General features: G+C 56.2%; 1 protein-coding gene across 1 annotated transcript in view; it reads left to right on the top strand.

Moving 5' to 3' along the window:
- Positions 1–25563, top strand: part of VPS13D (vacuolar protein sorting 13 homolog D) — a gene marked incomplete in the record, with an annotated part of 334001 nt that overhangs the window by 229566 nt on the left and 78872 nt on the right.

The raw sequence follows: 25563 nt of genomic DNA on the forward strand, positions 1-25563 counted from the left end.
TTGGTAGAGAGGGGTGGAGGACACTGAATGGAGGTCAGTGGAGGGATTGGTAGAGAGGGGTGGAGGACACTGAATGGAGGTCAGTGGAGGGATTGGTAGAGAGGGGTGGAGGACACTGAATGGAGACCAGTGGAGGGATTGGTAGAGAGGGGTGGAGGACACTGAATGGAGGTCAGTGGAGGGATTGGTAGAGGGGGGTGGAGGACACTGAATGGAGGTCAGTGGAGGGATTGGTAGAGAGGGGTGGAGGACACTGAATGGAGGCCAGTGGAGGGATTGGTAGAGAGGGGTGGAGGACACTGAATGGAGGTCAGTGGAGGGATTGGTAGAGAGGGGTGCAGGACACTGAATGGAGGCCGGTGGAGGGATTGGTAGAGAGGGGTGGAGGACACTGAATGGAGGCCAGTGGAGGGATTGGTAGAGAGGGGTGGAGGACACTGAATGGAGGTCAGTGGAGGGATTGGTAGAGAGGGGTGGAGGACACTGAATGGAGACCAGTGGAGGGATTGGCAGAGAGGGGTGGAGGACACTGAATGGAGGTCAGTGGAGGGATTGGCAGAGAGGGGTGGAGGACACTGAATGGAGGTCAGTGGAGGGATTGGTAGAGAGGGGTGGAGGACACTGAATGGAGGTCAGTGGAGGGATTGGTAGAGAGGGGTGGAGGACACTGAATGGAGACCAGTGGAGGGATTGGTAGAGAGGGGTGGAGGACACTGAATGGAGGTCAGTGGAGAGATTGGTAGAGAGGTGTGGAGGACACTGAATGGAGGTCAGTGGAGGGATTGGTAGAGAGGGGTGGAGGACACTGAATGGAGGTCAGTGGAGGGATTGGTAGAGAGGGGTGGAGGACACTGAATGGAGTCCAGTGGAGGGATTGGTAGAGAGGGGTGGAGGACACTGAATGGAGGTCAGTGGAGGGATTGGTAGAGAGGGGTGGAGGACACTGAATGGAGGTCAGTGGAGGGATTGGTAGAGAGGGGTGGAGGACACTGAATGGAGTCCAGTGGAGGGATTGGTAGAGAGGGGTGGAGGACACTGAATGGAGGTCAGTGGAGGGATTGGTAGAGAGGGGTGGAGGACACTGAATGGAGGCCAGTGGAGGGATTGGTAGAGAGGGATGGAGGACTATGAATGGAGACCAGTGGAGGGATTGGCAGAGAGGGGTGGAGGACACTGAATGGAGGCCAGTGGAGGGATTGGTAGAGAGGGGTGGAGGCCACTGAATGGAGACCAGTGGAGGGATTGGCAGAGAGGGGTGGAGGACACTCAATGGAGACCAGTGGAGGGATTGGTAGAGAGGGGTGGAGGACACTGAATGGAGGTCAGTGGAGGGATTGGTAGAGAGGGGTGGAGGACACTGAATGGAGGTCAGTGGAGGGATTGGTAGAGAGGGGTGGAGGACACTGAATGGAGGTCAGTGGAGGGATTAGTAGAGAGGGGTGGAGGACACTGAATGGAGGCCAGTGGAGGGATTGGTAGAGAGAGGTGGAGGACACTGAATAGAGACCAGTGGAGGGATTGGTAGAGAGGGGCGGAGGACACTGAATGGAGGTCAGTGGAGGGATTGGCAGAGAGGGGTGGAGGACACTGAATGGAGGCCAGTGGAGCGATTGGTAGAGAGGGGTGGAGGACTATGAATGGAGGTCAGTGGTGGGATTGGTAGAGAGGGGTGGAGGACACTGAATGGAGGTCAGTGGAGGGATTGGTAGAGAGGGGTGGAGGACACTGAATGGAGGCCAGTGGAGGGATTGGTAGAGAGGGGTGGAGGACACTGAATGGAGGTCAGTGGAGGGATTGGTAGAGAGGGGTGGAGGACACTGAATGGAGGTCAGTGGAGGGATTGGTAGAGAGGGGTGGAGGACACTGAATGGAGGTCAGTGGAGGGATTGGTAGAGAGGGGTGGAGGACACTGAATGGAGGCCAGTGGAGGGATTGGTAGAGAGGGGTGGAGGACACTGCATGGAGGTCAGTGGAGGGATTGGTAGAGAGGAGTAGAGGACACTGAATGGAGGTCAGTGGAGGGATTGGTAGAGAGGGGTGGAGGACACTGAATGGAGGTCAGTGGAGGGATTGGTAGAGAGGGGTGGAGGACACTGAATGGAGGTCAGTGGAGGGATTGGTAGAGAGGGGTGGAGGACACTGAATGGAGGTCAGTGGAGGGATTGGTAGAGAGGGGTGGAGGACACTGAATGGAGGTCAGTGGTGGGATTGGTAGAGAGGGGTGGAGGACACTGAATGGAGACACCAGTGGAGGGATTGGTAGAGAGGGGTGGAGGACACTGAATGGAGGTCAGTGGAGGGATTGGTAGAGGGGGGTGGAGGACACTGAATGGAGGTCAGTGGAGGGATTGGTAGAGGGGGGTGGAGGACACTGAATGGAGGTCAGTGGAGGGATTGGTAGAGAGGGGTGGAGGACACTGAATGGAGGTCAGTGGAGGGATTGGTAGAGAGGGGTGGAGGACACTGAATGGAGGTCAGTGGAGGGATTGGTAGAGAGGGGTGGAGGACACTGAATGGAGGTCAGTGGTGGGACTGGTGGAGAGGGGTGGAGGACACTGAATGGAGGTCAGTGGACGGATTGGTAGAGAGGGGTGGAGGACACTGAATGGAGACCAGTGGAGGGATTGGTAGAGAGGGGTGGAGGACACTGAATGGAGGTCAGTGGAGGAATTGGTAGAGGGGGGTTGAGGACACTGAATGGAGGTCAGTGGAGGGATTGGTAGAGAGGGGTGGAGGACACTGAATGGAGGTCAGTGGTGGGACTGGTGGAGAGGGGTGGAGGACACTGAATGGAGGTCAGTGGAGGGATTGGTAGAGGGGGGTGGAGGACACTGAATGGAGGTCAGTGGAGGGATTGGTAGAGAGGGGTGGAGGACACTGAATGGAGGTCAGTGGAGGGATTGGTAGAGAGGGGTGGAGGACACTGAATGGAGACCAGTGGAGGGATTGGTAGAGAGGGGTGGAGGACACTGAATGGAGGTCAGTGGAGAGATTGGTAGAGGGGGGTGGAGGACACTGAATGGAGGTCAGTGGAGGGATTGGTAGAGAGGGATGGAGGACACTGAATGGAGGTCAGTGGAGGGATTTGTAGAGAGGGGTGGAGGACACTGAATGGAGGTCAGTGGAGGGATTGGTAGAGAGGGGTGGAGGACACTGAATGGAGGTCAGTGAAGGGATTGGTAGAGAGGGGTGGAGGACACTGAATGGAGGTCAGTGAAGGGATTGGTAGAGAGGGGTGGAGGACACTGAATGGAGGTCAGTGGAGGGATTGGTAGAGAGGGGTGGAGGACACTGAATGGAGGTCAGTGGAGGGATTGGTAGAGAGGGGTGGAGGACACTGAATGGAGGTCAGTGAAGGGATTGGTAGAGAGGGGTGGAGGACACTGAATGGAGGTCAGTGGAGGGATTGGTAGAGAGGGGTGGAGGACACTGAATGGAGGTCAGTGGAGGGATTGGTAGAGAGGGGTGGAGGACACTGAATGGAGGTCAGTGGAGGGATTGGTAGAGAGGGGTGGAGGACACTGAATGGAGGTCAGTGGAGGGATTGGTAGAGAGGGGTGGAGGACACTGAATGGAGGTCAGTGGAGGGATTGGTAGAGAGGAGTGGAGGACACTGAATGGAGACCAGTGGAGGGATTGGTAGAGAGGGGTGGAGGACACTGAATGGAGGTCAGTGGAGGGATTGGTAGAGGGGGGTGGAGGACACTGAATGGAGGTCAGTGGAGGGATTGGTAGAGAGGGGTGGAGGACTATGAATGGAGGTCAGTGGAGGGATTGGTAGAGAGGGGTGGAGGACTATGAATGGAGGTCAGTGGAGGGATTGGTAGAGGGGGGTGGAGGACACTGAATGGAGGTCAGTGGAGGGATTGGTAGAGAGGGGTGGAGGACATTGAATGGAGGTCAGTGGAGGGATTGGTAGAGAGGGGTGGAGGACTATGAATGGAGGTCAGTGGAGGGATTGGTAGAGGGGGGTGGAGGACACTGAATGGAGGTCAGTGGAGGGATTGGTAGAGAGGGGTGGAGAACTATGAATGGAGGTCAGTGGAGGGATTGGTAGAGAGGGGTGGAGGACACTGAATGGAGACCAGTGGAGGGATTGGTAGAGAGGGGTGGAGGACACTGAATGGAGGTCAGTGGAGGGATTGGTAGAGAGGGGTGGAGGACACTGAATGGAGACCAGTGGAGGGATTGGTAGAGAGGGGTGGAGGACACTGAATGGAGGTCAGTGGAGGGATTGGTAGAGAGGGGTGGAGGACTATGAATGGAGGTCAGTGGAGGGATTGGTAGAGAGGGGTGGAGGACACTGAATGGAGGTCAGTGGAGGGATTGGTAGAGAGGGGTGGAGGACACTGAATGGAGGTCAGTGGAGGGATTGGCAGAGAGGGGTGGAGGACACTGAATGGAGACCAGTGGAGGGATTAGCAGAGAGGGGTGGAGGACACTGAATGGAGGCCAGTGGAGGGATTGGTAGAGAGGGGTGGAGGACAGTGAATGGAGGTCAGTGGTGGGATTGGTAGAGAGGGGTGGAGGACACTGAATGGAGGTCAGTGGAGGGATTGGTAGAGAGGGGTGGAGGACACTGAATGGAGGTCAGTGGAGGGATTGGTAGAGAGGGGTGGAGGACACTGAATGGAGGTCAGTGGAGGGATTGGTAGAGAGGGGTGGAGGACTATGAATGGAGATCAGTGGAGGGATTGGTAGAGAGGGGTGGAGGACTATGAATGGAGGTCAGTGGAGGGATTGGTAGAGGGGGGTGGAGGACACTGAATGGAGGTCAGTGGAGGGATTGGTAGAGAGGGGTGGAGGACACTGAATGGATATCAGTGGAGGGATTGGTAGAGAGGGGTGGAGGACACTGAATGGAGGTCAGTGGAGGGATTGGTGGAGAGGGGTGGAGGACACTGAATGGAGACCAGTGGAGGGATTGGTAGAGAGGGGTGGAGGACACTGAATGGAGGTCAGTGGAGGGATTGGTAGAGAGGGGTGGAGGACACTGAATGGATATCAGTGGAGGGATTGGTAGAGAGGGGTGGAGGACACTGAATGGAGGTCAGTGGAGGGATTGGTGGAGAGGGGTGGAGGACACTGAATGGAGACCAGTGGAGGGATTGGTAGAGAGGGGTGGAGGACACTGAATGGAGGTCAGTGGAGGGATTGGTGGAGAGGGGTGGAGGACACTGAATGGAGACCAGTGGAGGGATTGGTAGAGGGGGGTGGAGGACACTGAATGGAGGTCAGTGGAGGGATTGGTAGAGAGGGGTGGAGGACACTGAATGGAGGTCAGTGGAGGGATTGGTAGAGAGGGGTGGAGGACTATGAATGGAGGTCAGTGGAGGGATTGGTAGAGAGGGGTGGAGGACTATGAATGGAGGTCAGTGGAGGGATTGGTAGAGGGGGGTGGAGGACACTGAATGGAGGTCAGTGGAGGGATTGGTAGAGAGGGGTGGAGGACATTGAATGGAGGTCAGTGGAGGGATTGGTAGAGAGGGGTGGAGGACTATGAATGGAGGTCAGTGGAGGGATTGGTAGAGGGGGGTGGAGGACACTGAATGGAGGTCAGTGGAGGGATTGGTAGAGAGGGGTGGAGAACTATGAATGGAGGTCAGTGGAGGGATTGGTAGAGAGGGGTGGAGGACACTGAATGGAGACCAGTGGAGGGATTGGTAGAGAGGGGTGGAGGACACTGAATGGAGGTCAGTGGAGGGATTGGTAGAGAGGGGTGGAGGACACTGAATGGAGACCAGTGGAGGGATTGGTAGAGAGGGGTGGAGGACACTGAATGGAGGTCAGTGGAGGGATTGGTAGAGAGGGGTGGAGGACACTGAATGGAGGTCAGTGGAGGGATTGGTAGAGAGGGGTGGAGGACACTGAATGGAGATCAGTGGAGGGATTGGTGGAGAGGGGTGGAGGACACTGAATGGAGGTCAGTGGAGGGATTGGTAGAGAGGGGTGGAGGACACTGAATGGAGGTCAGTGGAGGGATTGGTAGAGAGGGGTGGAGGACACTGAATGGAGGTCAGTGGAGGGATTGGTAGAGAGGGGTGGAGGACACTGAATGGAGGCCAGTGGAGGGATTGGTAGAGAGGGGTGGAGGACACTGCATGGAGGTCAGTGGAGGGATTGGTAGAGAGGAGTAGAGGACACTGAATGGAGGTCAGTGGAGGGATTGGTAGAGAGGGGTGGAGGACACTGAATGGAGGTCAGTGGAGGGATTGGTAGAGAGGGGTGGAGGACACTGAATGGAGGTCAGTGGAGGGATTGGTAGAGAGGGGTGGAGGACACTGAATGGAGGTCAGTGGAGGGATTGGTAGAGAGGGGTGGAGGACACTGAATGGAGGTCAGTGGTGGGATTGGTAGAGAGGGGTGGAGGACACTGAATGGAGACACCAGTGGAGGGATTGGTAGAGAGGGGTGGAGGACACTGAATGGAGGTCAGTGGAGGGATTGGTAGAGGGGGGTGGAGGACACTGAATGGAGGTCAGTGGAGGGATTGGTAGAGGGGGGTGGAGGACACTGAATGGAGGTCAGTGGAGGGATTGGTAGAGAGGGGTGGAGGACACTGAATGGAGGTCAGTGGAGGGATTGGTAGAGAGGGGTGGAGGACACTGAATGGAGGTCAGTGGAGGGATTGGTAGAGAGGGGTGGAGGACACTGAATGGAGGTCAGTGGTGGGACTGGTGGAGAGGGGTGGAGGACACTGAATGGAGGTCAGTGGACGGATTGGTAGAGAGGGGTGGAGGACACTGAATGGAGACCAGTGGAGGGATTGGTAGAGAGGGGTGGAGGACACTGAATGGAGGTCAGTGGAGGAATTGGTAGAGGGGGGTTGAGGACACTGAATGGAGGTCAGTGGAGGGATTGGTAGAGAGGGGTGGAGGACACTGAATGGAGGTCAGTGGTGGGACTGGTGGAGAGGGGTGGAGGACACTGAATGGAGGTCAGTGGAGGGATTGGTAGAGGGGGGTGGAGGACACTGAATGGAGGTCAGTGGAGGGATTGGTAGAGAGGGGTGGAGGACACTGAATGGAGGTCAGTGGAGGGATTGGTAGAGAGGGGTGGAGGACACTGAATGGAGACCAGTGGAGGGATTGGTAGAGAGGGGTGGAGGACACTGAATGGAGGTCAGTGGAGAGATTGGTAGAGGGGGGTGGAGGACACTGAATGGAGGTCAGTGGAGGGATTGGTAGAGAGGGATGGAGGACACTGAATGGAGGTCAGTGGAGGGATTGGTAGAGAGGGGTGGAGGACACTGAATGGAGGTCAGTGGAGGGATTGGTAGAGAGGGGTGGAGGACACTGAATGGAGGTCAGTGGAGAGATTGGTAGAGGGGGGTGGAGGACACTGAATGGAGGTCAGTGGAGGGATTGGTAGAGAGGGATGGAGGACACTGAATGGAGGTCAGTGGAGGGATTGGTAGAGAGGGGTGGAGGACACTGAATGGAGGTCAGTGGAGGGATTGGTAGAGAGGGGTGGAGGACACTGAATGGAGGTCAGTGAAGGGATTGGTAGAGAGGGGTGGAGGACACTGAATGGAGGTCAGTGAAGGGATTGGTAGAGAGGGGTGGAGGACACTGAATGGAGGTCAGTGGAGGGATTGGTAGAGAGGGGTGGAGGACACTGAATGGAGGTCAGTGGAGGGATTGGTAGAGAGGGGTGGAGGACACTGAATGGAGGTCAGTGAAGGGATTGGTAGAGAGGGGTGGAGGACACTGAATGGAGGTCAGTGGAGGGATTGGTAGAGAGGGGTGGAGGACACTGAATGGAGGTCAGTGGAGGGATTGGTAGAGAGGGGTGGAGGACACTGAATGGAGGTCAGTGGAGGGATTGGTAGAGAGGGGTGGAGGACACTGAATGGAGGTCAGTGGAGGGATTGGTAGAGAGGGGTGGAGGACACTGAATGGAGGTCAGTGGAGGGATTGGTAGAGAGGAGTGGAGGACACTGAATGGAGACCAGTGGAGGGATTGGTAGAGAGGGGTGGAGGACACTGAATGGAGGTCAGTGGAGGGATTGGTAGAGGGGGGTGGAGGACACTGAATGGAGGTCAGTGGAGGGATTGGTAGAGAGGGGTGGAGGACTATGAATGGAGGTCAGTGGAGGGATTGGTAGAGAGGGGTGGAGGACTATGAATGGAGGTCAGTGGAGGGATTGGTAGAGGGGGGTGGAGGACACTGAATGGAGGTCAGTGGAGGGATTGGTAGAGGGGGGTGGAGGACATTGAATGGAGGTCAGTGGAGGGATTGGTAGAGAGGGGTGGAGGACTATGAATGGAGGTCAGTGGAGGGATTGGTAGAGGGGGGTGGAGGACACTGAATGGAGGTCAGTGGAGGGATTGGTAGAGAGGGGTGGAGAACTATGAATGGAGGTCAGTGGAGGGATTGGTAGAGAGGGGTGGAGGACACTGAATGGAGACCAGTGGAGGGATTGGTAGAGAGGGGTGGAGGACACTGAATGGAGGTCAGTGGAGGGATTGGTAGAGAGGGGTGGAGGACACTGAATGGAGACCAGTGGAGGGATTGGTAGAGAGGGGTGGAGGACACTGAATGGAGGTCAGTGGAGGGATTGGTAGAGAGGGGTGGAGGACTATGAATGGAGGTCAGTGGAGGGATTGGTAGAGAGGGGTGGAGGACACTGAATGGAGGTCAGTGGAGGGATTGGTAGAGAGGGGTGGAGGACACTGAATGGAGGTCAGTGGAGGGATTGGCAGAGAGGGGTGGAGGACACTGAATGGAGACCAGTGGAGGGATTAGCAGAGAGGGGTGGAGGACACTGAATGGAGGCCAGTGGAGGGATTGGTAGAGAGGGGTGGAGGACAGTGAATGGAGGTCAGTGGTGGGATTGGTAGAGAGGGGTGGAGGACACTGAATGGAGGTCAGTGGAGGGATTGGTAGAGAGGGGTGGAGGACACTGAATGGAGGTCAGTGGAGGGATTGGTAGAGAGGGGTGGAGGACACTGAATGGAGGTCAGTGGAGGGATTGGTAGAGAGGGGTGGAGGACTATGAATGGAGATCAGTGGAGGGATTGGTAGAGAGGGGTGGAGGACTATGAATGGAGGTCAGTGGAGGGATTGGTAGAGGGGGGTGGAGGACACTGAATGGAGGTCAGTGGAGGGATTGGTAGAGAGGGGTGGAGGACACTGAATGGATATCAGTGGAGGGATTGGTAGAGAGGGGTGGAGGACACTGAATGGAGGTCAGTGGAGGGATTGGTGGAGAGGGGTGGAGGACACTGAATGGAGACCAGTGGAGGGATTGGTAGAGAGGGGTGGAGGACACTGAATGGAGGTCAGTGGAGGGATTGGTAGAGAGGGGTGGAGGACACTGAATGGAGGTCAGTGGAGGGATTGGTAGAGAGGGGTGGAGGACACTGAATGGAGGTCAGTGGAGGGATTGGCAGAGAGGGGTGGAGGACACTGAATGGAGACCAGTGGAGGGATTAGCAGAGAGGGGTGGAGGACACTGAATGGAGGCCAGTGGAGGGATTGGTAGAGAGGGGTGGAGGACAGTGAATGGAGGTCAGTGGTGGGATTGGTAGAGAGGGGTGGAGGACACTGAATGGAGGTCAGTGGAGGGATTGGTAGAGAGGGGTGGAGGACACTGAATGGAGGTCAGTGGAGGGATTGGTAGAGAGGGGTGGAGGACACTGAATGGAGGTCAGTGGAGGGATTGGTAGAGAGGGGTGGAGGACTATGAATGGAGATCAGTGGAGGGATTGGTAGAGAGGGGTGGAGGACTATGAATGGAGGTCAGTGGAGGGATTGGTAGAGGGGGGTGGAGGACACTGAATGGAGGTCAGTGGAGGGATTGGTAGAGAGGGGTGGAGGACACTGAATGGATATCAGTGGAGGGATTGGTAGAGAGGGGTGGAGGACACTGAATGGAGGTCAGTGGAGGGATTGGTGGAGAGGGGTGGAGGACACTGAATGGAGACCAGTGGAGGGATTGGTAGAGAGGGGTGGAGGACACTGAATGGATATCAGTGGAGGGATTGGTAGAGAGGGGTGGAGGACACTGAATGGAGGTCAGTGGAGGGATTGGTGGAGAGGGGTGGAGGACACTGAATGGAGACCAGTGGAGGGATTGGTAGAGAGGGGTGGAGGACACTGAATGGAGGTCAGTGGAGGGATTGGTGGAGAGGGGTGGAGGACACTGAATGGAGACCAGTGGAGGGATTGGTAGAGGGGGGTGGAGGACACTGAATGGAGGTCAGTGGAGGGATTGGTAGAGAGGGGTGGAGGACACTGAATGGAGGTCAGTGGAGGGATTGGTAGAGAGGGGTGGAGGACTATGAATGGAGGTCAGTGGAGGGATTGGTAGAGAGGGGTGGAGGACTATGAATGGAGGTCAGTGGAGGGATTGGTAGAGGGGGGTGGAGGACACTGAATGGAGGTCAGTGGAGGGATTGGTAGAGAGGGGTGGAGGACATTGAATGGAGGTCAGTGGAGGGATTGGTAGAGAGGGGTGGAGGACTATGAATGGAGGTCAGTGGAGGGATTGGTAGAGGGGGGTGGAGGACACTGAATGGAGGTCAGTGGAGGGATTGGTAGAGAGGGGTGGAGAACTATGAATGGAGGTCAGTGGAGGGATTGGTAGAGAGGGGTGGAGGACACTGAATGGAGACCAGTGGAGGGATTGGTAGAGAGGGGTGGAGAACTATGAATGGAGGTCAGTGGAGGGATTGGTAGAGAGGGGTGGAGGACAGTGAATGGAGACCAGTGGAGGGATTGGTAGAGAGGGGTGGAGGACACTGAATGGAGACCAGTGGAGGGATTGGTAGAGAGGGGTGGAGGACACTGAATGGAGGTCAGTGGAGGGATTGGTAGAGAGGGGTGGAGGACACTGAATGGAGGTCAGTGGAGGGATTGGTAGAGAGGGGTGGAGGACACTGAATGGAGGTCAGTGGAGGGATTGGTAGAGAGGGGTGGAGGACACTGAATGGAGGTCAGTGGAGGGATTGGTAGAGAGGGGTGGAGGACACTGAATGGAGGTCAGTGGAGGGATTGGTAGAGAGGGGTGGAGGACACTGAATGGAGACCAGTGGAGGGATTGGTAGAGAGGGGTGGAGGACACTGAATGGAGACCAGTGGAGGGATTGGTAGAGAGGGGTGGAGGACACTGAATGGAGGTCAGTGAAGGGATTGGTAGAGAGGGGTGGAGGACACTGAATGGAGGTCAGTGGAGGGATTGGTAGAGAGGGGTGGAGGACACTGAATGGAGGTCAGTGGAGGGATTGGTAGAGAGGGGTGGAGGACACTGAATGGAGGTCAGTGGAGGGATTGGTAGAGAGGGGTGGAGGACACTGAATGGAGGTCAGTGGAGGGATTGGTAGAGAGGGGTGGAGGACACTGAATGGAGGTCAGTGAAGGGATTGGTAGAGAGGGGTGGAGGACACTGAATGGAGGTCAGTGGAGGGATTGGTAGAGAGGGGTGGAGGACACTGAATGGAGGTCAGTGGAGGGATTGGTAGAGAGGGGTGGAGGACACTGAATGGAGGTCAGTGGAGGGATTGGTAGAGAGGGGTGGAGGACACTGAATGGAGGTCAGTGGAGGGATTGGTAGAGAGGGGTGGAGGACACTGAATGGAGGTCAGTGGAGGGATTGGTAGAGAGGAGTGGAGGACACTGAATGGAGACCAGTGGAGGGATTGGTAGAGAGGGGTGGAGGACACTGAATGGAGGTCAGTGGAGGGATTGGTAGAGGGGGGTGGAGGACACTGAATGGAGGTCAGTGGAGGGATTGGTAGAGAGGGGTGGAGGACTATGAATGGAGGTCAGTGGAGGGATTGGTAGAGAGGGGTGGAGGACTATGAATGGAGGTCAGTGGAGGGATTGGTAGAGGGGGGTGGAGGACACTGAATGGAGGTCAGTGGAGGGATTGGTAGAGAGGGGTGGAGGACATTGAATGGAGGTCAGTGGAGGGATTGGTAGAGAGGGGTGGAGGACTATGAATGGAGGTCAGTGGAGGGATTGGTAGAGGGGGGTGGAGGACACTGAATGGAGGTCAGTGGAGGGATTGGTAGAGAGGGGTGGAGAACTATGAATGGAGGTCAGTGGAGGGATTGGTAGAGAGGGGTGGAGGACACTGAATGGAGACCAGTGGAGGGATTGGTAGAGAGGGGTGGAGGACACTGAATGGAGGTCAGTGGAGGGATTGGTAGAGAGGGGTGGAGGACACTGAATGGAGACCAGTGGAGGGATTGGTAGAGAGGGGTGGAGGACACTGAATGGAGGTCAGTGGAGGGATTGGTAGAGAGGGGTGGAGGACTATGAATGGAGGTCAGTGGAGGGATTGGTAGAGAGGGGTGGAGGACACTGAATGGAGGTCAGTGGAGGGATTGGTAGAGAGGGGTGGAGGACACTGAATGGAGGTCAGTGGAGGGATTGGCAGAGAGGGGTGGAGGACACTGAATGGAGACCAGTGGAGGGATTAGCAGAGAGGGGTGGAGGACACTGAATGGAGGCCAGTGGAGGGATTGGTAGAGAGGGGTGGAGGACAGTGAATGGAGGTCAGTGGTGGGATTGGTAGAGAGGGGTGGAGGACACTGAATGGAGGTCAGTGGAGGGATTGGTAGAGAGGGGTGGAGGACACTGAATGGAGGTCAGTGGAGGGATTGGTAGAGAGGGGTGGAGGACACTGAATGGAGGTCAGTGGAGGGATTGGTAGAGAGGGGTGGAGGACAGTGAATGGAGGTCAGTGGTGGGATTGGTAGAGAGGGGTGGAGGACACTGAATGGAGGTCAGTGGAGGGATTGGTAGAGAGGGGTGGAGGACTATGAATGGAGGTCAGTGGAGGGATTGGTAGAGGGGGGTGGAGGACACTGAATGGAGGTCAGTGGAGGGATTGGTAGAGAGGGGTGGAGGACATTGAATGGAGGTCAGTGGAGGGATTGGTAGAGAGGGGTGGAGGACTATGAATGGAGGTCAGTGGAGGGATTGGTAGAGGGGGGTGGAGGACACTGAATGGAGGTCAGTGGAGGGATTGGTAGAGAGGGGTGGAGAACTATGAATGGAGGTCAGTGGAGGGATTGGTAGAGAGGGGTGGAGGACACTGAATGGAGACCAGTGGAGGGATTGGTAGAGAGGGGTGGAGGACACTGAATGGAGGTCAGTGGAGGGATTGGTAGAGAGGGGTGGAGGACACTGAATGGAGACCAGTGGAGGGATTGGTAGAGAGGGGTGGAGGACACTGAATGGAGGTCAGTGGAGGGATTGGTAGAGAGGGGTGGAGGACACTGAATGGAGGTCAGTGGAGGGATTGGTAGAGAGGGGTGGAGGACACTGAATGGAGATCAGTGGAGGGATTGGTGGAGAGGGGTGGAGGACACTGAATGGAGGTCAGTGGAGGGATTGGTAGAGAGGGGTGGAGGACACTGAATGGAGGTCAGTGGAGGGATTGGTAGAGAGGGGTGGAGGACACTGAATGGAGGTCAGTGGAGGGATTGGTAGAGAGGGGTGGAGGACACTGAATGGAGGCCAGTGGAGGGATTGGTAGAGAGGGGTGGAGGACACTGCATGGAGGTCAGTGGAGGGATTGGTAGAGAGGAGTAGAGGACACTGAATGGAGGTCAGTGGAGGGATTGGTAGAGAGGGGTGGAGGACACTGAATGGAGGTCAGTGGAGGGATTGGTAGAGAGGGGTGGAGGACACTGAATGGAGGTCAGTGGAGGGATTGGTAGAGAGGGGTGGAGGACACTGAATGGAGGTCAGTGGAGGGATTGGTAGAGAGGGGTGGAGGACACTGAATGGAGGTCAGTGGTGGGATTGGTAGAGAGGGGTGGAGGACACTGAATGGAGACACCAGTGGAGGGATTGGTAGAGAGGGGTGGAGGACACTGAATGGAGGTCAGTGGAGGGATTGGTAGAGGGGGGTGGAGGACACTGAATGGAGGTCAGTGGAGGGATTGGTAGAGGGGGGTGGAGGACACTGAATGGAGGTCAGTGGAGGGATTGGTAGAGAGGGGTGGAGGACACTGAATGGAGGTCAGTGGAGGGATTGGTAGAGAGGGGTGGAGGACACTGAATGGAGGTCAGTGGAGGGATTGGTAGAGAGGGGTGGAGGACACTGAATGGAGGTCAGTGGTGGGACTGGTGGAGAGGGGTGGAGGACACTGAATGGAGGTCAGTGGACGGATTGGTAGAGAGGGGTGGAGGACACTGAATGGAGACCAGTGGAGGGATTGGTAGAGAGGGGTGGAGGACACTGAATGGAGGTCAGTGGAGGAATTGGTAGAGGGGGGTTGAGGACACTGAATGGAGGTCAGTGGAGGGATTGGTAGAGAGGGGTGGAGGACACTGAATGGAGGTCAGTGGTGGGACTGGTGGAGAGGGGTGGAGGACACTGAATGGAGGTCAGTGGAGGGATTGGTAGAGGGGGGTGGAGGACACTGAATGGAGGTCAGTGGAGGGATTGGTAGAGAGGGGTGGAGGACACTGAATGGAGGTCAGTGGAGGGATTGGTAGAGAGGGGTGGAGGACACTGAATGGAGACCAGTGGAGGGATTGGTAGAGAGGGGTGGAGGACACTGAATGGAGGTCAGTGGAGAGATTGGTAGAGGGGGGTGGAGGACACTGAATGGAGGTCAGTGGAGGGATTGGTAGAGAGGGATGGAGGACACTGAATGGAGGTCAGTGGAGGGATTGGTAGAGAGGGGTGGAGGACACTGAATGGAGGTCAGTGGAGGGATTGGTAGAGAGGGGTGGAGGACACTGAATGGAGGTCAGTGGAGGGATTGGTAGAGAGGGGTGGAGGACACTGAATGGAGGTCAGTGAAGGGATTGGTAGAGAGGGGTGGAGGACACTGAATGGAGGTCAGTGAAGGGATTGGTAGAGAGGGGTGGAGGACACTGAATGGAGGTCAGTGGAGGGATTGGTAGAGAGGGGTGGAGGACACTGAATGGAGGTCAGTGGAGGGATTGGTAGAGAGGGGTGGAGGACACTGAATGGAGGTCAGTGAAGGGATTGGTAGAGAGGGGTGGAGGACACTGAATGGAGGTCAGTGGAGGGATTGGTAGAGAGGGGTGGAGGACACTGAATGGAGGTCAGTGGAGGGATTGGTAGAGAGGGGTGGAGGACACTGAATGGAGGTCAGTGGAGGGATTGGTAGAGAGGGGTGGAGGACACTGAATGGAGGTCAGTGGAGGGATTGGTAGAGAGGGGTGGAGGACACTGAATGGAGGTCAGTGGAGGGATTGGTAGAGAGGAGTGGAGGACACTGAATGGAGACCAGTGGAGGGATTGGTAGAGAGGGGTGGAGGACACTGAATGGAGGTCAGTGGAGGGATTGGTAGAGGGGGGTGGAGGACACTGAATGGAGGTCAGTGGAGGGATTGGTAGAGAGGGGTGGAGGACTATGAATGGAGGTCAGTGGAGGGATTGGTAGAGAGGGGTGGAGGACTATGAATGGAGGTCAGTGGAGGGATTGGTAGAGGGGGGTGGAGGACACTGAATGGAGGTCAGTGGAGGGATTGGTAGAGGGGGGTGGAGGACATTGAATGGAGGTCAGTGGAGGGATTGGTAGAGAGGGGTGGAGGACTATGAATGGAGGTCAGTGGAGGGATTGGTAGAGGGGGGTGGAGGACACTGAATGGAGGTCAGTGGAGGGATTGGTAGAGAGGGGTGGAGGACATTGAATGGAGGTCAGTGGAGGGATTGGTAGAGAGGGGTGGAGGACTATGAATGGAGGTCAGTGGAGGGATTGGTAGAGAGGGGTGGAGGACACTGAATGGAGACCAGTGGAGGGATTGGTAGAGAGGGGTGGAGGACACTGAATGGAGGTCAGTGGAGGGATTGGTAGAGAGGGGTGGAGGACACTGAATGGAGACCAGTGGAGGGATTGGTAGAGAGGGGTGGAGGACACTGAATGGAGGTCAGTGGAGGGATTGGTAGAGAGGGGTGGAGGACACTGAATGGAGGTCAGTGGAGGGATTGGTAGAGAGGGGTGGAGGACACTGAATGGAGGTCAGTGGAGGGATTGGTAGAGAGGGGTGGAGGACAGTGAATGGAGGTCAGTGGTGGGATTGGTAGAGAGGGGTGGAGGACACTGAATGGAGGTCAGTGGAGGGATTGGTAGAGAGGGGTGGAGGACACTGAATGGAGGTCAGTGGAGGGATTGGTAGAGAGGGGTGGAGGACACTGAATGGAGGTCAGTGGAGGGATTGGTAGAGAGGGGTGGAGGACTATGAATGGAGATCAGTGGAGGGATTGGTAGAGAGGGGTGGAGGACTATGAATGGAGGTCAGTGGAGGGATTGGTAGAGGGGGGTGGAGGACACTGAATGGAGGTCAGTGGAGGGATTGGTAGAGAGGGGTGGAGGACACTGAATGGATATCAGTGGAGGGATTGGTAGAGAGGGGTGGAGGACACTGAATGGAGGTCAGTGGAGGGATTGGTGGAGAGGGGTGGAGGACACTGAATGGATATCAGTGGAGGGATTGGTAGAGAGGGGTGGAGGACACTGAATGGAGGTCAGTGGAGGGATTGGTGGAGAGGGGTGGAGGACACTGAATGGAGACCAGTGGAGGGATTGGTAGAGAGGGGTGGAGGACACTGAATGGAGGTCAGTGGAGGGATTGGTGGAGAGGGGTGGAGGACACTGAATGGAGACCAGTGGAGGGATTGGTAGAGGGGGGTGGAGGACACTGAATGGAGGTCAGTGGAGGGATTGGTAGAGAGGGGTGGAGGACACTGAATGGAGGTCAGTGGAGGGATTGGTAGAGAGGGGTGGAGGACTATGAATGGAGGTCAGTGGAGGGATTGGTAGAGAGGGGTGGAGGACTATGAATGGAGGTCAGTGGAGGGATTGGTAGAGGGGGGTGGAGGACACTGAATGGAGGTCAGTGGAGGGATTGGTAGAGAGGGGTGGAGGACATTGAATGGAGGTCAGTGGAGGGATTGGTAGAGAGGGGTGGAGGACTATGAATGGAGGTCAGTGGAGGGATTGGTAGAGGGGGGTGGAGGACACTGAATGGAGGTCAGTGGAGGGATTGGTAGAGAGGGGTGGAGAACTATGAATGGAGGTCAGTGGAGGGATTGGTAGAGAGGGGTGGAGGACACTGAATGGAGACCAGTGGAGGGATTGGTAGAGAGGGGTGGAGAACTATGAATGGAGGTCAGTGGAGGGATTGGTAGAGAGGGGTGGAGGACAGTGAATGGAGACCAGTGGAGGGATTGGTAGAGAGGGGTGGAGAACTATGAATGGAGGTCAGTGGAGGGATTGGTAGAGAGGGGTGGAGGACACTGAATGGAGACCAGTGGAGGGATTGGTAGAGAGGGGTGGAGGACACTGAATGGAGGTCAGTGGAGGGATTGGTAGAGAGGGGTGGAGGACACTGAATGGAGGTCAGTGGAGGGATTGGTAGAGAGGGGTGGAGGACACTGAATGGAGGTCAGTGGAGGGATTGGTAGAGAGGGGTGGAGGACACTGAATGGAGACCAGTGGAGGGATTGGTAGAGAGGGGTGGAGGACACTGAATGGATATCAGTGGAGGGATTGGTAGAGAGGGGTGGAGGACACTGAATGGAGGTCAGTGGAGGGATTGGTGGAGAGGGGTGGAGGACACTGAATGGAGACCAGTGGAGGGATTGGTAGAGAGGGGTGGAGGACACTGAATGGAGGTCAGTGGAGGGATTGGTGGAGAGGGGTGGAGGACACTGAATGGAGACCAGTGGAGGGATTGGTAGAGGGGGGTGGAGGACACTGAATGGAGGTCAGTGGAGGGATTGGTAGAGAGGGGTGGAGGACACTGAATGGAGGTCAGTGGAGGGATTGGTAGAGAGGGGTGGAGGACTATGAATGGAGGTCAGTGGAGGGATTGGTAGAGAGGGGTGGAGGACTATGAATGGAGGTCAGTGGAGGGATTGGTAGAGGGGGGTGGAGGACACTGAATGGAGGTCAGTGGAGGGATTGGTAGAGAGGGGTGGAGGACATTGAATGGAGGTCAGTGGAGGGATTGGTAGAGAGGGGTGGAGGACTATGAATGGAGGTCAGTGGAGGGATTGGTAGAGGGGGGTGGAGGACACTGAATGGAGGTCAGTGGAGGGATTGGTAGAGAGGGGTGGAGAACTATGAATGGAGGTCAGTGGAGGGATTGGTAGAGAGGGGTGGAGGACACTGAATGGAGACCAGTGGAGGGATTGGTAGAGAGGGGTGGAGAACTATGAATGGAGGTCAGTGGAGGGATTGGTAGAGAGGGGTGGAGGACAGTGAATGGAGACCAGTGGAGGGATTGGTAGAGAGGGGTGGAGAACTATGAATGGAGGTCAGTGGAGGGATTGGTAGAGAGGGGTGGAGGACACTGAATGGAGATCAGTGGAGGGATTGGTAGAGAGGGGTGGAGGACACTGAATGGAGACCAGTGGAGGGATTGGTAGAGAGGGGTGGAGGACACTGAATGGAGGTCAGTGGAGGGATTGGTAGAGAGGGGTGGAGGACACTGAATGGAGGCCAGTGGAGGGATTGGTAGAGAGGGGTGGAGGACACTGAATGGAGGTCAGTGGAGGGATTGGTAGAGAGGGGTGGAGGACACTGAATGGAGGTCAGTGGAGGGATTGGTAGAGAGGGGTGGAGGACACTGAATGGAGGTCAGTGGAGGGATTGGTAGAGAGGGGTGGAGGACACTGAATGGAGACCAGTGGAGGGATTGGTAGAGAGGGGTGGAGGACACTGAATGGAGACCAGTGGAGGGATTGGTAGAGAGGGGTGGAGGACACTGAATGGAGGTCAGTGGAGGGATTGGTAGAGAGGGGTGGAGGACACTGAATGGAGGTCAGTGGAGGGATTGGTAGAGAGGGGTGGAGGACTATGAATGGAGGTCAGTGGAGGGATTGGTAGAGAGGGGTGGAGGACTATGAATGGAGGTCAGTGGAGGGATTGGTAGAGGGGGGTGGAGGACACTGAATGGAGGTCAGTGGAGGGATTGGTAGAGGGGGGTGGAGGACATTGAATGGAGGTCAGTGGAGGGATTGGTAGAGAGGGGTGGAGGACTATGAATGGAGGTCAGTGGAGGGATTGGTAGAGGGGGGTGGAGGACACTGAATGGAGGTCAGTGGAGGGATTGGTAGAGAGGGGTGGAGAACTATGAATGGAGGTCAGTGGAGGGATTGGTAGAGAGGGGTGGAGGACACTGAATGGAGACCAGTGGAGGGATTGGTAGAGAGGGGTGGAGGACACTGAATGGAGGTCAGTGGAGGGATTGGTAGAGAGGGGTGGAGGACACTGAATGGAGACCAGTGGAGGGATTGGTAGAGAGGGGTGGAGGACACTGAATGGAGGTCAGTGGAGGGATTGGTAGAGAGGGGTGGAGGACACTGAATGGAGGTCAGTGGAGGGATTGGTAGAGAGGGGTGGAGGACACTGAATGGAGATCAGTGGAGGGATTGGTGGAGAGGGGTGGAGGACACTGAATGGAGGTCAGTGGAGGGATTGGTAGAGAGGGGTGGAGGACACTGAATGGAGGTCAGTGGAGGGATTGGTAGAGAGGGGTGGAGGACACTGAATGGAGGTCAGTGGAGGGATTGGTAGAGAGGGGTGGAGGACACTGAATGGAGGCCAGTGGAGGGATTGGTAGAGAGGGGTGGAGGACACTGCATGGAGGTCAGTGGAGGGATTGGTAGAGAGGAGTAGAGGACACTGAATGGAGGTCAGTGGAGGGATTGGTAGAGAGGGGTGGAGGACACTGAATGGAGGTCAGTGGAGGGATTGGTAGAGAGGGGTGGAGGACACTGAATGGAGGTCAGTGGAGGGATTGGTAGAGAGGGGTGGAGGACACTGAATGGAGGTCAGTGGAGGGATTGGTAGAGAGGGGTGGAGGACACTGAATGGAGGTCAGTGGTGGGATTGGTAGAGAGGGGTGGAGGACACTGAATGGAGACACCAGTGGAGGGATTGGTAGAGAGGGGTGGAGGACACTGAATGGAGGTCAGTGGAGGGATTGGTAGAGGGGGGTGGAGGACACTGAATGGAGGTCAGTGGAGGGATTGGTAGAGGGGGGTGGAGGACACTGAATGGAGGTCAGTGGAGGGATTGGTAGAGAGGGGTGGAGGACACTGAATGGAGGTCAGTGGAGGGATTGGTAGAGAGGGGTGGAGGACACTGAATGGAGGTCAGTGGAGGGATTGGTAGAGAGGGGTGGAGGACACTGAATGGAGGTCAGTGGTGGGACTGGTGGAGAGGGGTGGAGGACACTGAATGGAGGTCAGTGGACGGATTGGTAGAGAGGGGTGGAGGACACTGAATGGAGACCAGTGGAGGGATTGGTAGAGAGGGGTGGAGGACACTGAATGGAGGTCAGTGGAGGAATTGGTAGAGGGGGGTTGAGGACACTGAATGGAGGTCAGTGGAGGGATTGGTAGAGAGGGGTGGAGGACACTGAATGGAGGTCAGTGGTGGGACTGGTGGAGAGGGGTGGAGGACACTGAATGGAGGTCAGTGGAGGGATTGGTAGAGGGGGGTGGAGGACACTGAATGGAGGTCAGTGGAGGGATTGGTAGAGAGGGGTGGAGGACACTGAATGGAGGTCAGTGGAGGGATTGGTAGAGAGGGGTGGAGGACACTGAATGGAGACCAGTGGAGGGATTGGTAGAGAGGGGTGGAGGACACTGAATGGAGGTCAGTGGAGAGATTGGTAGAGGGGGGTGGAGGACACTGAATGGAGGTCAGTGGAGGGATTGGTAGAGAGGGATGGAGGACACTGAATGGAGGTCAGTGGAGGGATTGGTAGAGAGGGGTGGAGGACACTGAATGGAGGTCAGTGGAGGGATTGGTAGAGAGGGGTGGAGGACACTGAATGGAGGTCAGTGGAGGGATTGGTAGAGAGGGGTGGAGGACACTGAATGGAGGTCAGTGAAGGGATTGGTAGAGAGGGGTGGAGGACACTGAATGGAGGTCAGTGAAGGGATTGGTAGAGAGGGGTGGAGGACACTGAATGGAGGTCAGTGGAGGGATTGGTAGAGAGGGGTGGAGGACACTGAATGGAGGTCAGTGGAGGGATTGGTAGAGAGGGGTGGAGGACACTGAATGGAGGTCAGTGAAGGGATTGGTAGAGAGGGGTGGAGGACACTGAATGGAGGTCAGTGGAGGGATTGGTAGAGAGGGGTGGAGGACACTGAATGGAGGTCAGTGGAGGGATTGGTAGAGAGGGGTGGAGGACACTGAATGGAGGTCAGTGGAGGGATTGGTAGAGAGGGGTGGAGGACACTGAATGGAGGTCAGTGGAGGGATTGGTAGAGAGGGGTGGAGGACACTGAATGGAGGTCAGTGGAGGGATTGGTAGAGAGGAGTGGAGGACACTGAATGGAGACCAGTGGAGGGATTGGTAGAGAGGGGTGGAGGACACTGAATGGAGGTCAGTGGAGGGATTGGTAGAGGGGGGTGGAGGACACTGAATGGAGGTCAGTGGAGGGATTGGTAGAGAGGGGTGGAGGACTATGAATGGAGGTCAGTGGAGGGATTGGTAGAGAGGGGTGGAGGACTATGAATGGAGGTCAGTGGAGGGATTGGTAGAGGGGGGTGGAGGACACTGAATGGAGGTCAGTGGAGGGATTGGTAGAGGGGGGTGGAGGACATTGAATGGAGGTCAGTGGAGGGATTGGTAGAGAGGGGTGGAGGACTATGAATGGAGGTCAGTGGAGGGATTGGTAGAGGGGGGTGGAGGACACTGAATGGAGGTCAGTGGAGGGATTGGTAGAGAGGGGTGGAGGACATTGAATGGAGGTCAGTGGAGGGATTGGTAGAGAGGGGTGGAGGACTATGAATGGAGGTCAGTGGAGGGATTGGTAGAGAGGGGTGGAGGACACTGAATGGAGACCAGTGGAGGGATTGGTAGAGAGGGGTGGAGGACACTGAATGGAGGTCAGTGGAGGGATTGGTAGAGAGGGGTGGAGGACACTGAATGGAGACCAGTGGAGGGATTGGTAGAGAGGGGTGGAGGACACTGAATGGAGGTCAGTGGAGGGATTGGTAGAGAGGGGTGGAGGACACTGAATGGAGGTCAGTGGAGGGATTGGTAGAGAGGGGTGGAGGACACTGAATGGAGGTCAGTGGAGGGATTGGTAGAGAGGGGTGGAGGACAGTGAATGGAGGTCAGTGGTGGGATTGGTAGAGAGGGGTGGAGGACACTGAATGGAGGTCAGTGGAGGGATTGGTAGAGAGGGGTGGAGGACACTGAATGGAGGTCAGTGGAGGGATTGGTAGAGAGGGGTGGAGGACACTGAATGGAGGTCAGTGGAGGGATTGGTAGAGAGGGGTGGAGGACTATGAATGGAGATCAGTGGAGGGATTGGTAGAGAGGGGTGGAGGACTATGAATGGAGGTCAGTGGAGGGATTGGTAGAGGGGGGTGGAGGACACTGAATGGAGGTCAGTGGAGGGATTGGTAGAGAGGGGTGGAGGACACTGAATGGATATCAGTGGAGGGATTGGTAGAGAGGGGTGGAGGACACTGAATGGAGGTCAGTGGAGGGATTGGTGGAGAGGGGTGGAGGACACTGAATGGATATCAGTGGAGGGATTGGTAGAGAGGGGTGGAGGACACTGAATGGAGGTCAGTGGAGGGATTGGTGGAGAGGGGTGGAGGACACTGAATGGAGACCAGTGGAGGGATTGGTAGAGAGGGGTGGAGGACACTGAATGGAGGTCAGTGGAGGGATTGGTGGAGAGGGGTGGAGGACACTGAATGGAGACCAGTGGAGGGATTGGTAGAGGGGGGTGGAGGACACTGAATGGAGGTCAGTGGAGGGATTGGTAGAGAGGGGTGGAGGACACTGAATGGAGGTCAGTGGAGGGATTGGTAGAGAGGGGTGGAGGACTATGAATGGAGGTCAGTGGAGGGATTGGTAGAGAGGGGTGGAGGACTATGAATGGAGGTCAGTGGAGGGATTGGTAGAGGGGGGTGGAGGACACTGAATGGAGGTCAGTGGAGGGATTGGTAGAGAGGGGTGGAGGACATTGAATGGAGGTCAGTGGAGGGATTGGTAGAGAGGGGTGGAGGACTATGAATGGAGGTCAGTGGAGGGATTGGTAGAGGGGGGTGGAGGACACTGAATGGAGGTCAGTGGAGGGATTGGTAGAGAGGGGTGGAGAACTATGAATGGAGGTCAGTGGAGGGATTGGTAGAGAGGGGTGGAGGACACTGAATGGAGACCAGTGGAGGGATTGGTAGAGAGGGGTGGAGAACTATGAATGGAGGTCAGTGGAGGGATTGGTAGAGAGGGGTGGAGGACAGTGAATGGAGACCAGTGGAGGGATTGGTAGAGAGGGGTGGAGAACTATGAATGGAGGTCAGTGGAGGGATTGGTAGAGAGGGGTGGAGGACACTGAATGGAGACCAGTGGAGGGATTGGTAGAGAGGGGTGGAGGACACTGAATGGAGGTCAGTGGAGGGATTGGTAGAGAGGGGTGGAGGACACTGAATGGAGGTCAGTGGAGGGATTGGTAGAGAGGGGTGGAGGACACTGAATGGAGGTCAGTGGAGGGATTGGTAGAGAGGGGTGGAGGACACTGAATGGAGACCAGTGGAGGGATTGGTAGAGAGGGGTGGAGGACACTGAATGGATATCAGTGGAGGGATTGGTAGAGAGGGGTGGAGGACACTGAATGGAGGTCAGTGGAGGGATTGGTGGAGAGGGGTGGAGGACACTGAATGGAGACCAGTGGAGGGATTGGTAGAGAGGGGTGGAGGACACTGAATGGAGGTCAGTGGAGGGATTGGTGGAGAGGGGTGGAGGACACTGAATGGAGACCAGTGGAGGGATTGGTAGAGGGGGGTGGAGGACACTGAATGGAGGTCAGTGGAGGGATTGGTAGAGAGGGGTGGAGGACACTGAATGGAGGTCAGTGGAGGGATTGGTAGAGAGGGGTGGAGGACTATGAATGGAGGTCAGTGGAGGGATTGGTAGAGAGGGGTGGAGGACTATGAATGGAGGTCAGTGGAGGGATTGGTAGAGGGGGGTGGAGGACACTGAATGGAGGTCAGTGGAGGGATTGGTAGAGAGGGGTGGAGGACATTGAATGGAGGTCAGTGGAGGGATTGGTAGAGAGGGGTGGAGGACTATGAATGGAGGTCAGTGGAGGGATTGGTAGAGGGGGGTGGAGGACACTGAATGGAGGTCAGTGGAGGGATTGGTAGAGAGGGGTGGAGAACTATGAATGGAGGTCAGTGGAGGGATTGGTAGAGAGGGGTGGAGGACACTGAATGGAGACCAGTGGAGGGATTGGTAGAGAGGGGTGGAGAACTATGAATGGAGGTCAGTGGAGGGATTGGTAGAGAGGGGTGGAGGACAGTGAATGGAGACCAGTGGAGGGATTGGTAGAGAGGGGTGGAGAACTATGAATGGAGGTCAGTGGAGGGATTGGTAGAGAGGGGTGGAGGACACTGAATGGAGATCAGTGGAGGGATTGGTAGAGAGGGGTGGAGGACACTGAATGGAGACCAGTGGAGGGATTGGTAGAGAGGGGTGGAGGACAGTGAATGGAGATCAGTGGAGGGATTGGTAGAGAGGGGTGGAGGACACTGAATGGAGACCAGTGGAGGGATTGGTAGAGAGGGGTGGAGGACACTGAATGGAGGTCAGTGGAGGGATTGGTAGAGAGGGGTGGAGAACTATGAATGGAGGTCAGTGGAGGGATTGGTAGAGAGGGGTGGAGGACACTGAATGGAGATCAGTGGAGGGATTGGTAGAGAGGGGTGGAGGACACTGAATGGAGACCAGTGGAGGGATTGGTAGAGAGGGGTGGAGGACACTGAATGGAGGTCAGTGGAGGGATTGGTAGAGAGGGGTGGAGGACACTGAATGGAGGCCAGTGGAGGGATTGGTAGAGAGGGGTGGAGGACACTGAATGGAGGTCAGTGGAGGGATTGGTAGAGAGGGGTGGAGGACACTGAATGGAGGTCAGTGGAGGGATTGGTAGAGAGGGGTGGAGGACACTGAATGGAGGTCAGTGGAGGGATTGGTAGAGAGGGGTGGAGGACACTGAATGGAGGTCAGTGGAGGGATTGGTAGAGAGGGGTGGAGGACACTGAATGGAGGTCAGTGGAGGGATTGGTAGAGAGGGGTGGAGGACACTGAATGGAGGTCAGTGGAGGGATTGGTAGAGAGGGGTGGAGGACACTGAATGGAGGTCAGTGGAGGGATTGGTAGGGAGGGGTGGAGGACACTGAATGGAGACCAGTGGAGGGATTGGTAGAGAGGGGTGGAGGACACTGAATGGAGACCAGTGGAGGGATTGGTAGAGAGGGGTGGAGGACACTGAATGGAGGTCAGTGGAGGGATTGGTAGAGAGGGGTGGAGGACACTGAATGGAGACCAGTGGAGGGATTGGTAGAGAGGGGTGGAGGACACTGAATGGAGGTCAGTGGAGGGATTGGTAGAGAGGGGTGGAGGACACTGAATGGAGGTCAGTGGAGGGATTGGTGGAGAGGGGTGGAGGACTATGAATGGAGGTCAGTGGAGGGATTGGTGGAGAGGGGTGGAGGACTATGAATGGAGGTCAGTGAAGGTACCTACAGTTAAGCTTTATTATAGCTTTGGGGCTTCGGTGATTGGCTGCTCACATCCCAAAATCTGCATCAC

The sequence above is a fragment of the Lithobates pipiens genome, unplaced genomic scaffold (genome assembly GCF_037356315.1).
Source record: "Lithobates pipiens isolate NorthernLeopardFrog02 unplaced genomic scaffold, aLitPip1_a1.2 Scaffold_27, whole genome shotgun sequence".
Lineage (NCBI taxonomy): Eukaryota > Metazoa > Chordata > Amphibia > Anura > Ranidae > Lithobates > Lithobates pipiens.